The sequence below is a fragment of the Hyperolius riggenbachi genome, chromosome 11, assembly GCF_040937935.1.
Source record: "Hyperolius riggenbachi isolate aHypRig1 chromosome 11, aHypRig1.pri, whole genome shotgun sequence".
Classification (NCBI taxonomy): Eukaryota; Metazoa; Chordata; class Amphibia; order Anura; family Hyperoliidae; genus Hyperolius; species Hyperolius riggenbachi.
The window spans coordinates 52,755,659-52,769,329 of record NC_090656.1 but is presented as its reverse complement, the minus strand read 5'-3'; the positions used below and the strand labels follow the sequence as shown (position 1 = coordinate 52,769,329).

General features: G+C 42.9%; 1 protein-coding gene across 12 annotated transcripts in view; it reads left to right on the top strand.

Annotated features, from left to right (window-relative positions):
* Window positions 1-13,671, top strand: part of TERB1 (telomere repeat binding bouquet formation protein 1) — a 138,676-nt gene that overhangs the window by 101,750 nt on the left and 23,255 nt on the right. The window lies entirely within an intron of this gene.

The following is a 13,671-nucleotide window of genomic DNA, read 5'->3' as shown; positions in this document are numbered from 1 at the left end:
TACAAAGTTGTCTTCATGTAAAAAATATACAATACGGTTTTTCATACAAATTTTTGTTGTTACATGTTAAAGTATTATAAGTAGTTTAAAACACATTAAAAGCATATTAAGGCCTCTTGCACACTACACGCGATTCTGATTTTTTTATATTTTGATTACGATTAAAAAAGTACTGCATGCCGCTACATTTTTTAAAGGGAATCAAAAATCGGATCGTATAAAAAAAAAAAATGGAAACGCATGTAGTGTGCAAGAGGCCTCAAAATAACCAAAAAACATAGTTTATGTAATATATCTAAATCCAGGGTTGTCCAAAAGTAAACAATTCATCCACGTTTCACCATGTTTAACACGGGACTCTACTTATAAACAATCTCTCATGGTTTAACCACTTTACCCCCGGCGGTACGAATTTCTCCGTCCCTTTTTTCCCTCCTAAAAAACCAGGGACGGAGGAATCCGTACCTTCCGCGCTACCGCCACTGTCCGCGCTCCCGCCGCTCGTGCACGCCGCCGCCCGCTCGCCCGGAGATCAATGAACGGGAATGATCTGCTGCTTTTTTGAGAAACAGCGCGATCATTGTGATTCTCCCAGCCTCCTACTGCTTCATGTAAGCGTCCTTCCGGACGCTTACAGGTCGCATGCAAACAGACTCACTGTGGCCATCTTGTGTCCAAATAGTAAACTACACGCTAAAGCATTTTACACATACAAATACATTGTTTTACAAAATAAATTAACTCATTACCTCCCACACTCCCCAATTTTTTTATTTTTTTTTTGTAATTAAAAAAAAAAATACAATTAAAAAAAACATAAATAGTTACCTTAGGGACTGAACTTTTTAAATATTTATGTCAAGAGGGTATAACACTGTTACTTTATAAACTACGGGCTTGTAATTAGGGATGGATGCAAAACTGAAAAAAATGCACCTTTATTTCCACTTAAAATATTTACGCCAAACATTGCGATAGGGACATAATTTAAACGGTTTTATAACCGGGACAAATGGGCAAATACATTTCATGGGTTTTAATTACAGTAGCATGCATTATTTAAAAACTATAATGGCTGAAAACTGAAAAATAATAATTTTTTTCCCACATTTTTTCCTATTTTCCCATTAAAACACATTTAGAATAAAATAATTCTTGGCATAATGTCCCACTTAAAGAAAGCCTAATTGGTGGCGAAAAAAACAAGATATAGTTCATTTCATTGCGATAAGTAATGATAAAGTTATAGACGAATGAATGGAAGGAGCGCTGAAAGGTGAAAATTGCTCTGGTGCTCAAGGGGTAAAACCCCTTAGTGGTGAAGTGGTTAATTACCAAACTCATGGTTTGATTACCAACGATTAATTATCCAACATTGATTAGTTTTATTTTGTCATATTTGTACAAGATTTACTTTATTGCTTTGCTTTGATTTGTCTTATTTTTTTCTTTGCGTAAAACCGAATTAATAGATAATATTTAAGAAAATACTGTGGCTAAAATGGATTTACCCCAATACATTTACGTAACCTTCAGATGGGACTGAATATCTCTAGATAGCAGTGCATGCCCAGTAGAATAGGGCCCTGATGCTGGAACAGGTCAATTTCTACACACACAAAATACATCCCTGCCAGACATTTCTTCTTGGGTCTGCCTCCTTGCCTCTACTCTGCCGCTGGCAGGAAAGTGCTTGATTCAGATTTGTGGTAGACCTGATCTCCCTGCTGCAGTCAGAATGAAAAGCCGAATCAAATGTCCCTTTACCTTTTAAATATACTACAATCACAATACTACTGAGTAAAATGTTTTAGTCTTGACAAAAACAGGTTATTCTATCAGTGATGTATATCTTCCCTGATGGCACGTGCACAATCCAAGATGGCAACGTCAGGATTGCTTGGGCTTCAATTGTGAATGAGCATGATACCTCATTTTTATACAACAGGAGGAGATGGCAGCACTTCCAAATGCAGGCTGCACCTGAATTGCCCAGCTGCATAGATGTGCAGAGCCCATTTCTAAAGAACAGCAAAGGAATTGGCAGCGCTCCTATTGAGGCTGCAACTGAAATGATTACCAACGGGGAGAGAAACGCGCCCCCCCCCCCCCCGGGGCTTAAATACACACCTTGAATTCAAAACAGATGCAAACTATGCACTAAACCATAAAACTAGAAAAAAATGAATGCAACCTGATACACATGAATGCAGCTAGCCATAAGTAGACTTGCATTTTTGCACAACAGGAGGAGATGGCAGCGCTTCCAAATGCAGGCTGCACCCGAATTGACCAGCTGCATAGATGTGCAGGGCCCATACATGGGCAGATTACACAACTTGCATTCAAAACAGATGCAACAAATGGAGGACATTAGCTTCCAATAAACAGTTTGGGTGCAGATTCAGTACTAGATTCTTCCACCATGTTGAGGGGTTCTCACAGAAGAGACCTAACCTGTAACGAACAATGGTCTACACGTTTTCTAAAGAACAGCAAAGGAATTGGCAGCACTCCTATTCAGGCTGCATTTTCACGCATGGATTAGGTCCAGACTTCAACCCTATTGAAGAATCTTTGAGATGTGCTGGAGAAGGATTTCCACAGTAGTCTGACTCTACCATCATCTCGCAAAGATCTTGATGAAAAATTAATGATACTCTGGATGGAAATAAAGCTCATCAAAATGATGCCACAGTGAATGCGTGTAATCAAAGCTAGAGGTGATCAATGAAATACAGTTTTTTTTGACAGGCAGTGTAGTTGTGGGGATGGGCAGAATGGCTCTCATTGGCTACAAGTGGTCTTAAAACAGAGCAGGGAGAGATGCAATATTTCAACTCAATGTAGATTTCAACTCAATGCCGCTGCGCGTACACGCCGTTCTCGTCACTCCTGACGATCATGTTGCATTCTCCCCGCCGCAGCTCACTTGCCCTGAAGCCCTGTGAGAGGGTCAGGAGCCGATTTCATTGGCTCCTCACCCTTCCTATGAATGTAAGCAACTCTGATTGGCTTACATTGATAGAGGCAGTCAGGTGCCAATGAAAGCAGCTCCAGACCGTCTCACAGGACTTTGCCGTCATAAAGATGGCAGAGTGGGTGTCCTGAGAATCCCGTCGTGGACGGCAGTTGCGGCTGGTATGTGCTGCGATTTATCGGTATTCCACAGTTTATTGTGCCAGTGGTCTCTGGTCCTTAACCTTTTCCGGACCGCCTGCATTAGATTCTACGCCGCACTTGTGGCTGTTCTAGCCTGATGCGGTGTAGAATCTACGCCGGCCCGCCGTTTCCGCTCCCGACACGATCGTGCGAATCCGGAGGGGGAGATTAAGGTATCATATGACAGCTGACATCTCCCCTCAGTGATCAGCAGCCATCGCGTATGGCTGCTGATCACGTGATTGTGGAAATATATTGAGGTGCTGATGATATTAGGGAGTACAGAAACATATTCTATCATTTTTATGTCTGCTGTATATCTTTCAGAGGTGGATTTCAGCCAGTATGGCTTGAAGATATTGGCAGCTAGCTTCATGGACTGTTAATGTGATTGTGTGTGGGTGTCAATAGACAGACAAAAGGGAACCTCGTTACCAGTCACCTTCAATAGGCAAGGAAGCGGCTCATTAGGCCACTAGCAGTCACTTTGATCTGCTGCCCCAGGTGTGATTGTCTGCGTCTGCCTACAGGCAATTACAGGCAAACTGCTACCTGTAACCAGGATGCAATCTTTTCATGTATGTGCTAAAATACACTTTAACCAAGGAAATAATGTGGAGGAAGCCTTTTGATGTCTGGTAGGATACAATCTTACCTATTGAATTCTGAAACCTTCAAGAAGCTAAGACAGGAACCCTTTGAAGTTTGCATATCACAGGAAAGATTAGGACAAGCGTTTGGTGATGTCACAAACGGGGAAACTGCATTAGTTCCTGGGGCTGGACATTAAATGCCCCAGGGGACATTTCAGAGTATAAAAAGCAGAGGCAGATACCTAGTAAGTATCTTCTCTTGGAGGTAGCGCTTTAGCTAGAGATGATCGCGACTCCTGGTCGAAACGGCGTCCTCCCGTCAAACAACGTTCTAAGCTGGTAACGTTCTTTTTCCCCCCCTGTTTATTTTTACGCAAATATCCGTGTGTGTATCTTTGTAACTCTTAATTTTGTAACTTTTTTACTTTGTTTTTTGTAATCTTTTGTATATATTCTGTTCTGCAGTGTTCCATGTTTTCTGGAATATTAAATTATTATTTAATAAACTTGACTTCTGCCGTACTAAACTAACACTCACAGCCTAGAGGAGACTGCAGTGTAGCTGTGTATAAGTCCGTGCCTAATTGTATGTTTGAGCAACACTACCATATGAAATTGTAATTGCATTGTGTGTATGGGACACTTCTGCGCTCGACAGCCGAGTGGGAAGTCTAACAGTATCGTTCGGAACGACTGTTAGTGGTTTTACTGCACGACAGTGTAACTTGCATTACAAATCATTGTCTGATTGTGCTGTGTTACTGTACAACTGTACTGTGTGTGTGGGTGCGTGGCGTTCTCGTATTCGGCCTAAGCGCAAAGCTGACCCAAATACGAAAATGTAGATTGCGTGTTTAGCCCTCGACAGCTGAGGGGACGTGTCTAGCAACGCTAGTGGTGGCAGTGGGAAGTGTTTGAGGGGTTCCAGCCTTGTTTGTAGCTTAAATAAGGCTGTTTCCCGCTTAATCTGGTCAAACCCGCAGTCGGGAACCGTATACGCAGGCGTGCCGCGGGCCGGTTCCTGACAGTGATCACTACGATCGCCGGCAGATCGTAGTGATCACTTTGACAGCGGCGGCAGGGGGGAAAGAAGAGGATCCACTCACCTCCCTGCCGTTCCAGCGACGATCGGCGACCCCCTCTTCTCTGGCCGGCATCTCCACTCCTAATGCCGCTCAGTTCCGGGTCCCGGATTGATGAATTCATCAAGCCGCAAACCAGAACTGAGCGGCATTACGAGCAGGGATGCCGGCCGGAGAAGAGGGGGCTACTGCAGCTCATCGCTGGAGCCTGGAAGGAGAGTGATGGCTGCTGGCGAAAGGGGGGGGGGGACACCTGCCACCATGGGGGGACACTGCCCAGCCAGCCACAGAGGGGATCCAGCCGCCTGACCTCCCCAAACGCATGCACCCCCCACCGCAAAATGGTCCATAAGGGGGGTTAGGCAGCCGGTCCTGAAATGGTTAAAGAGACGAAAACACATAATAGATTTATACATACCTGGGGCTTCCTTCAGCCCCATCCGCATAGATTGCTCCCATGCCGCCGTCCTCCGCTGCCTCTATCACCGGTACCGGGTCCTGTCACTTCCGCCGGATGCGGCCAGTTGTACGCATCCGCAGGGACTCCCTCCGTTTCGCTGGTGCCTGCTTTACGTACACGCCTGACTTGCATCGACTGGCTCTGACTGGCCATAGTGACGGTTAAAAAAATACCTAAAAGTATTGCAGGTGAAAAAGTCCTGTCAGAATTATTCTGAGTATTCCCATGCTTGCTGGTGGCTTAAAGGGTATTTTATTGATAAGGTGTTAAAATATCACAGAGAAAAGGTGAATAGGGACCTATATGTCTTGATTGCACTGTGATCCTGTAAATTGAGTTTAGGGACAACTACATAACATTGATTATAACATTGATTAATGATTAACATTTATTATTACATCAAAATCCTCTTTCAGCTCCTAAATCACTTATTGATGCTAATATATTTATTGTATTCCTAGAGCTGTCTGTTTGCCATCAAATTTTTTTTGGGGGGTTGGGCCCTTTAGGGTTAATTCCAGAAGTCCATTATGTGACCCTTACGAGTGAAGTAAAGGCAGCAAATAAAATACAAACAAAATATATCCATCTTATGGTTGACCCATATCTGACTTCAGGCTAGGAGCACCCTAGGCAGTGCAGAAAACCATGCGTTTCCATCCATTATAAAAGCGCTTGTGTTTCGTGTGTGTGTGTGTGTGTGTGTGTGTGTGTTTTTTGTGCATTTGCCTTTTTATTCATTTTCCTAATCAATGCAATAAATTACAGTAACGTAGTTTTGATTTTTTTTTTTTTTTTTGCAAAAAAACGCATACCTCTGCATCTCCATTGAGATACATTATGTGCGTTTTACAGCAAGTTGTGCATTTTCAAAAAGGCATAATGTAAAACACACTTGTATATCTTTTTACATGCCGCCCATAGATTTGCATTAGCAGCAACAACGCATGCGTTTCTGCCTAGTGTGTTCCTAGCCTCAGAGTCCTGTTTCTTTGCTTTAAAATAGCTTTTTTTCCTTGTGTGTTTGGCGGGAGGTACAGTCCTGAGTCAGAAATTGTGATTACCCCTTATTGCCTCCCTAAGCTGCGCTGCTCCTATTGTCCGACTGTCCTTAATCCTGGTCTTGTGATACTTTGACAGGGTTAGTGGGCTCCAGTATTCAGTTAACAACATCTTTGCATGTTTGTCATGGTGCCCATAGCAGCCAGTCATATTTCTGATTTAATTTCTAAATCATCTCTGTAAAAAGGCACATAGAGGTGTTCACACCAACACAGCCAGATTGTTGACTTGAAGAAGTGGGCAATAACCCACGAAACCCATTGTCCTTTTTAGTGCCTGAATAAAAGAACCTTTTTCCAATAACACTGGCCTTATTCTTCAGGAAAGGTAAGACAAACACTGCCTCTTCTTTTTAAACATCTGTTTGTAAGAGTTTTATAGATACCAGGGGCGCCTCCGCAATTATCTTTGCTAGTATCTCTGTAAAATGACAGTTGGAAGCAAAGCAAATGTTTCAGGGGAACCACGGTCATTCTCCCATGCAATGAGGAAGGCATATACAGGGCACAGAGCCATAGACTTCCTGTTCCACATAAGAGGCTGAAAACATGAATAACAAAAGCTAAAGACTTAAAATAAAAAAATATATACTGTAGTAAGCATGTCTGCATTATCCCTCACTGTATCTGTACATGCATTCAGTGTATTACGCTTATTGATGACACAGATTTGGTCTGAGTAGAAGTGCTATTTCCATCTCTTTCCACAGTGGTTAGTGGTGTGTGGTTTTGTATTACCCGTGAGGGATCCTCTTTAATTATGGTATATCTAATTTCTGATAATATTGATGAGGAGATTAGGACAACCTATACACCATGACTGAAACCAGGGATGAAACACTAGTTGTTCTCCAGGGGTTATTTAAGACGCTTGCGAATTTATTGACGGTTGAAAGTAGACCACTTCACCGCTGAGGTAATAGAAAAAGGCCGGAGTGATGCCGACTGGCCTTCATGAAGGAATTATTCCAGCAGCGAATCTATTCACACAATCATTTTTAGAAAAATGAGGGAAAAGGCGCTGGAACGTGGCCTTGAAGTTGTAAGAATAATTGCAGAGGAGGAGAGAACAATTAAAGGACGTATTTGAGGAGATAATTTAAAGGTGCTTCTGCTCTTGAAGCCTATTGCAAGCCTAGTCACTTTAATGTGTTGAATAAATCCCTAAAAAATCTAACCAAGAAAATGCAATCAAATATTCCACAGCCAATGCAGATTTGTATCTCTGGAATGCTGAACAAGCCTTGTATTCCTATACAAAATGTAAAAAGAGACATTCCACAAATGGCTGATGTGGTAGTGGTCAGCAGTCATTGGCAGGTTCTAGTTGTGAAAAGGACACCTAGGAATTCTCTGCCTCAAACGGGCACTATGGCAAAAAACTGTAAGATCTAATATACATATGTACACATACACTTATCGCCAGGGCTACTATATGGGCAACTAGGGCAATTGCCCCAGGGCTCCAAACCGGCTGCCAGGCTCCCTCATGTCCCAGCAGGGGAGATACTCTGTTCTAGTCTGTGGCTCCGCGCTCCCCATCTTCATTCACTGCTGGCTGTATCTTCTCTATGACCCATGGAATGTTATAACATAACGTGCCAGGCTACAACTCTAACCCTTTAGCCGACAGGTTTTGAATTAGTGAATCCCTCAGTGTTCTCCCCAGAGTTTTTTTTTTTTCAGCCGAGTGGAATAAAACATTTGCCGGGGGGGGCACGACGCGGGAAGGCAGAGCCGGTGCAACTCTGCTTACAGGATAGGAGGAGGAGGAGGAGGCTAGCAAATGACAGCTGGTTGCTCACCAAAATTAGCTGGGTGGATTCTAAAAGTTTCAAAAGCACTCCTTAGAAAGGACCTTTACAAAGATGCCAGCTGGCTTGCTGGCTCACATGCTGCTATGGGCCGTTGATAAATCAGAAAAGAAATCGCACACCACTGTTGAGGTGCTGCACCAGTGTGCAGCATAGCAAAATCCAAAAAGGTCCGCACACTCAATGAATAAAGTTCCAGATTTTATTCAAATGTCGTGACACAAATCCACTCCATACACCGAGTCATTTCGGGGCCCCGTGGGGTCCCCTTTGCCAAGGCCACAAAATACCATTCTGAATTTTGTTGCCTTGACAAAGGGGACCTCATGGGGCCCCGAAACGACTCTGTGTATGGAGTGAATTTGTGTCACGACATTTGAATAAAACCTGGAACTTTATTCATGGAGTGTGCGGACCTTTTTGGATTTTGCTATTGGCAGTTGGACTGTTCCACCACCATTCAAGGAGTGCTTGTGAAAATTAAAGAAATTCTGAGAATCCCTCAAAAGGAGATTTGGTAGAGCAAAATACCTAGAGCACAGAAATCTACACTGGAACCAAGAACCGATTTGTTAGATCGATTTCAGCCATTCTGTCATTGGCAGGGTTCTCAAACTTGACACAGTTGGTCACTGGGTGACTGGGATTAATATTCTGGAAAGTGGGTGGAGCCTACAACAGCCAATCAAAATTCACCTATTGATTTTCAAGGGGAATATTGAAACTGCTGCCACTCTTACACTGGTAATGGCAGAGTCCGCAACCCTGCTACAGTCGGTCATTAAGTGACTGGGGTTCAAATTCACTAAAGGGGCAGAGTCACAAACAGCCAATCAGATTTCTTTGCTGGATAAACTACTTCCATTCACACAATTTTGATGCCAGAAACCTGAACGCTTACAAACTTGGTCATTGAGTTACTGTGTGTCAAGGTTACAAAAACTGAGTGGAGTCAAAAACAGATTTCTCTTGGAAAATGTAAACTGCAGCTCTTCTTCACTGTTAATGACAGGGTTCTCAAACTTTGCACAGTTGGACACCGAGTGACTGGGATTAATATTCAGAAAAGTGTTTGGAGCCTAAAAAAGCCAATCAAAATTCGTCTGTTGATTTTCAAGGGGAATATTGAATTTGCTGCCATTCTCTGTTAATGGCACAAGCCTCAAACCTTGTAAAGTTGGTTATTGGGTCACTGGGGTTCAAATTCAGAAAATGGGGCAGAGCCCCAAACAGCCAATCAGATTTGTTTTATTTTACTGGGAAAAAAACAAATTATTAATGCCAAGGAGCCCAAAGCTCATAAACTTGGTAACCTGGACACACACCTACACCTACCTGGGCTGCCATTCTCACAGTAATAAAGCCCCCAAACTTGCCACAGTTGGTGACCGAGGCTAGAAAGTCTAGGAAAGTAGGCAAAGCATAAAACAGTCAATCAAATTTCATTTTATATGGGAAAATGTAAACATCTGCCATTCTTAGACCGTAAATGACAGGGTTCTCAAACTTTGCAAAGTTGGTCACTGGGTGACTTAAGAATATTATTCAAGAAGGTGGGTGGAGCCTACAACAGCCAATCAAAATTCACCTATTCATTGTCAAGGGGAATATTTAAATTGCTGCCATTCTAACACTGTTAATGGCAGAAGCCTCAAACTTGGTATAGTCGGTCATTGGGTGACTAGGGTTCAAATTCAGAAAAGGGGCAGAGCCACAAACAGCCAATCAGATTGCTTCCACAGATGCTTCCATTCTCACATTATTGATGCCAAGGACCCCAAAGCTCACAAACTTGGTCATTGAGTGACTGTGTGCCAAGGGGTCTTCTGCCAACGCGGGGTCTTCATCTATAGTGGTTTGCAAAAGTATTCTGCCCCCTTGAAGTTTTCCACATTTTGTCACATTACTGCCACAAACATGAATCAATTTTATTGGAATTCCACGTGAAACACCAATACAAAGTGGTGTACACGTGAGAAGTAGAACAAAAATCATACATGATTCCAAACATTTAAAAAAAAAACTGCAAAGTGGGGTGTGCATAATTATTCAGCCCCCTGAATCAATACTTTGTAGAACCACCTTTTGCTGCCATTACAGCTGCCAGTCTTTTAGGGTATGTCTCTACCAGCTTTGCACATCTAGAGACTGAAATCCTAGCCCATTCTTCTTTGCAAAACAGCTCCAGCTCAGTCAGATTAGATGGACAGCGTTTGTGAACAGCAGTTTTCAGATCTTGCCACAGATTCTCGATTGGATTTAGATCTGGACTTTGACTGGGCCATTCTAACACATGGATATGTTTTGTTTTAAACCATTCCATTGTTGCCCTGGCTTTATGTTTAGGGTCGTTGTCCTGCTGGAAGGTGAACCTCCGCCCCAGTCTCAAGTCTTTTGCAGACTCCAAGAGGTTTTCTTCCAAGATTGCCATGTATTTGTCTCCATCCATCTTCCCATCAACTCTGACCAGCTTCTCTGTCCCTGCTGAAGAGAAGCACCCCCAGAGCATAATGCTGCCACCACCTTATTTGACAGTGGTGATGGTGTGTTCAGAATGATGTGCAGTGTTAGTTTTCCGCCACACATAGCGTTTTGCATTTTGGCCAAAAAGTTTCATTTTGGTCTCATCTGACCAGAGCACCTTCTTCCACATGTTTACTGTGTCCCCCACATGGCTTATGGCAAACTGCAAACGGGACTTCTTATGCTTTTTTGTTAACAATGGCTTTCTTCTTGCCACTCTTCCATAAAGGCCAACTTTGTGCAGTGCACGACTAATAGTTGTCCTATGGACAGAATCCCCCACCTGAGCTGTAGATCTCTGCAGCTCGTCCAGAGTCACCATGGGTCTCTTGACTGCATTTCTGATCAGCGCTCTCCTTGTTCGGCCTGTGAGTTTAGGTGGACGGCCTTGTCTTGGTAGGTTTACAGTTGTGCCATACTCCTTCCATTTCTGAATGATCGCTTGAACAGTGCTCCATGGGATGTTCAAGGCTTTGGAAATCTTTTTGTAGCCTAAGCCTGCTTTAAATTTCTCAATAACTTTATCCCTGACCCTGACCTGTCTTGTGTGTTCTTTGGACTTCATGGTGTTGTTGCTCCCAATATTCTTTTAGACAACCTCCGAGGCCGTCACAGAGCAGCTGTATTTGTACTGACATTAGATTACACACAGGTGCACTCTATTTAGCCATTAGCACTCATCAGGCAATGTCTATGGGCAACTGACTGCACTCAGACGAAAGAGGGCTGAATAATTATGCACACCCCACTTTGCAGTTATTTACTTGTAAAAAAAGAAAAAAAAAAGGTTTGGAATCATGTATGATTTTCGTTCCACTTCTCACATGTACACCACTTTGTATTGGTCTTTCACGTAGAATGCCAATAAAATTGATTCATGTTTGTGGCAATAATATGAAAAAAATGTGGAAAACTTCAAGGGGGCTGATTACTTTTGCAAGCCACTGTAGTCACTATGATTAAATTGGGGTTACAAGGGTGAAAGGAAAGTATTTACAGTCGTCATAAATAAAGTTTCATTATATGATGTTCTGCTTTGCAAAGGGGCCATGTTGATCTACGTGTTCAAAACTATTTTTACTAAAATCATGTAACCAATTTAAAACCCTATATGTGTATAACAAGTTAAGTTAATGGTGCTATATCAAACATAGTGCAATATACTGATTTTTATCACATGGAACAATAAAATGACATGACCTCTATGTGGAGATTTCTCACCTTGGCATGTCAAAACCAAACAGCTAAGGTGAAAAAAAACATTGCTTTTGTGATCCTGTAGTAGTTCTTTCTCCCTGTGCATCGTGTGTGGTTCATGTTGATAAAGTTGTGGGACAGACTCAGCGTGGCTACAAAGGGTCCTAAAACAAGGCAAGGCTAGACACAAGGGCCCATATGCAATTCACTTTTTCTCCTAGAAGATAATCTTCATACTCTCTTTAAAATAACGTTTTACCATTTCAAAAAGTACCCAAAAGATGGTGAATAATTACTATTAGAATTATTCTGTGTATTTTTTTGCATGCTGGTGGTTTAACCACTAGTCGACCGCGTCACGCTGATGGGCATGGCCGCCGCACCAGCCCCAGGACCGCCTAACGCTGATCAGTGTAAGGTCGTGCGGGCCTGTTTTGCTGGATATCAGCGCGCACATCTCCACTAGGAGACTGTTAGATAGCGAAACCGCCGTCTATTTACTTAGTACAGCGTTGCGATCTATGGCAGCGCTGTACTGGGGACAGTCATGTGACACGGCTGTCCCCCTGGGGCACACAGAAGCGATCCGCTGTGATCGGCTGAAGCCTTTCACAGCCGATCGCTGTAATTGGCTGATGGGGGGAGGGAGGGAGAGGGAAAAAAAATACACAAATTTAATTTAAAGAAAAGACCAAAAAATAAATAAACATTGGGGGAGCGATCAGACCCCACCAAACATTGGGGGAGCGATCAGACCCCACCAACAGAAAGCTCTGTTGGTGGGGAGAAAAGGCGGGGGGGGGGGGGGGGGGATAACTTGTGTGCTGACATGCACGACCCTGCAGCGAGGCCTTAAAGCTGAAGAGGCCTTTTTCATGAAAAATGGCCTGGTCTTTAGGGGGTTTAACACTGTGGTCCTCAAGTGGTTAAGGGCTTTTTTGCTAAGATGTGAAAATATCACCTTGGTGAAAACTTTTGGGCCCATATGCAATTCACTTTTTCACCTGAGTTTTCTCCTAGGAGATAACTTTTCATCTTTGATTTAACATAACTTTCCAGCACTTTTCAACAAAAAAAAATGCCAAAAAGTACTATCAAAATAATTATATTTTGCTTTCTATTGGCTCAAAAGTCATTTTATTGACAAATTTAAAAACCTCACCTAGGTGAATTGCATGGGCCTTGGTAAGAAAAACTGAATAGCATATGGGCCAGTGTTCCTTTTACTTGGTGTGTCAGTCTAGCCATCGCACTGGACATTGCCAAAGAACTGCCGTACCCGATCACGTAATGTCATCAGTGGGTCGATCGCGGTGCTGTTGGAAACAGTTGTTGCCCAATAAGACTTTTTTGTCGAATCCAATGTAATTGGGTAAAAATATTAGCTCAGCTAATGTTGCATGCATGTTAGACAGCGTCTCACCATCTTTATATTAACAATTGAAACAAAATTTATTTAGACTCCTTCACACTGTCAAACACAAATGGCAGTGCAATCAGAACGGAACGAGTGCAATCAAACGGCCATCTGTAATGCTGATCCCATTCACTACAGTGAATGGGTCAGCACTGCACTTTGCTGAAAAATGCTTGCAGCAGTGTGATAGCGCATTGCACTGTTGCGCAGCACATGTAGTCTGAATATCAGACAGTGCAGTCTATGCACTTCTGATTTCCTTGGTGATTGCCTTCCATACACGTTGCTAAAATACACACAGCAACGCGTATGGTGGGAAGAAGGCCTAAGAGACTCAGCCTGTTCTACTGTTAGTGAGATGG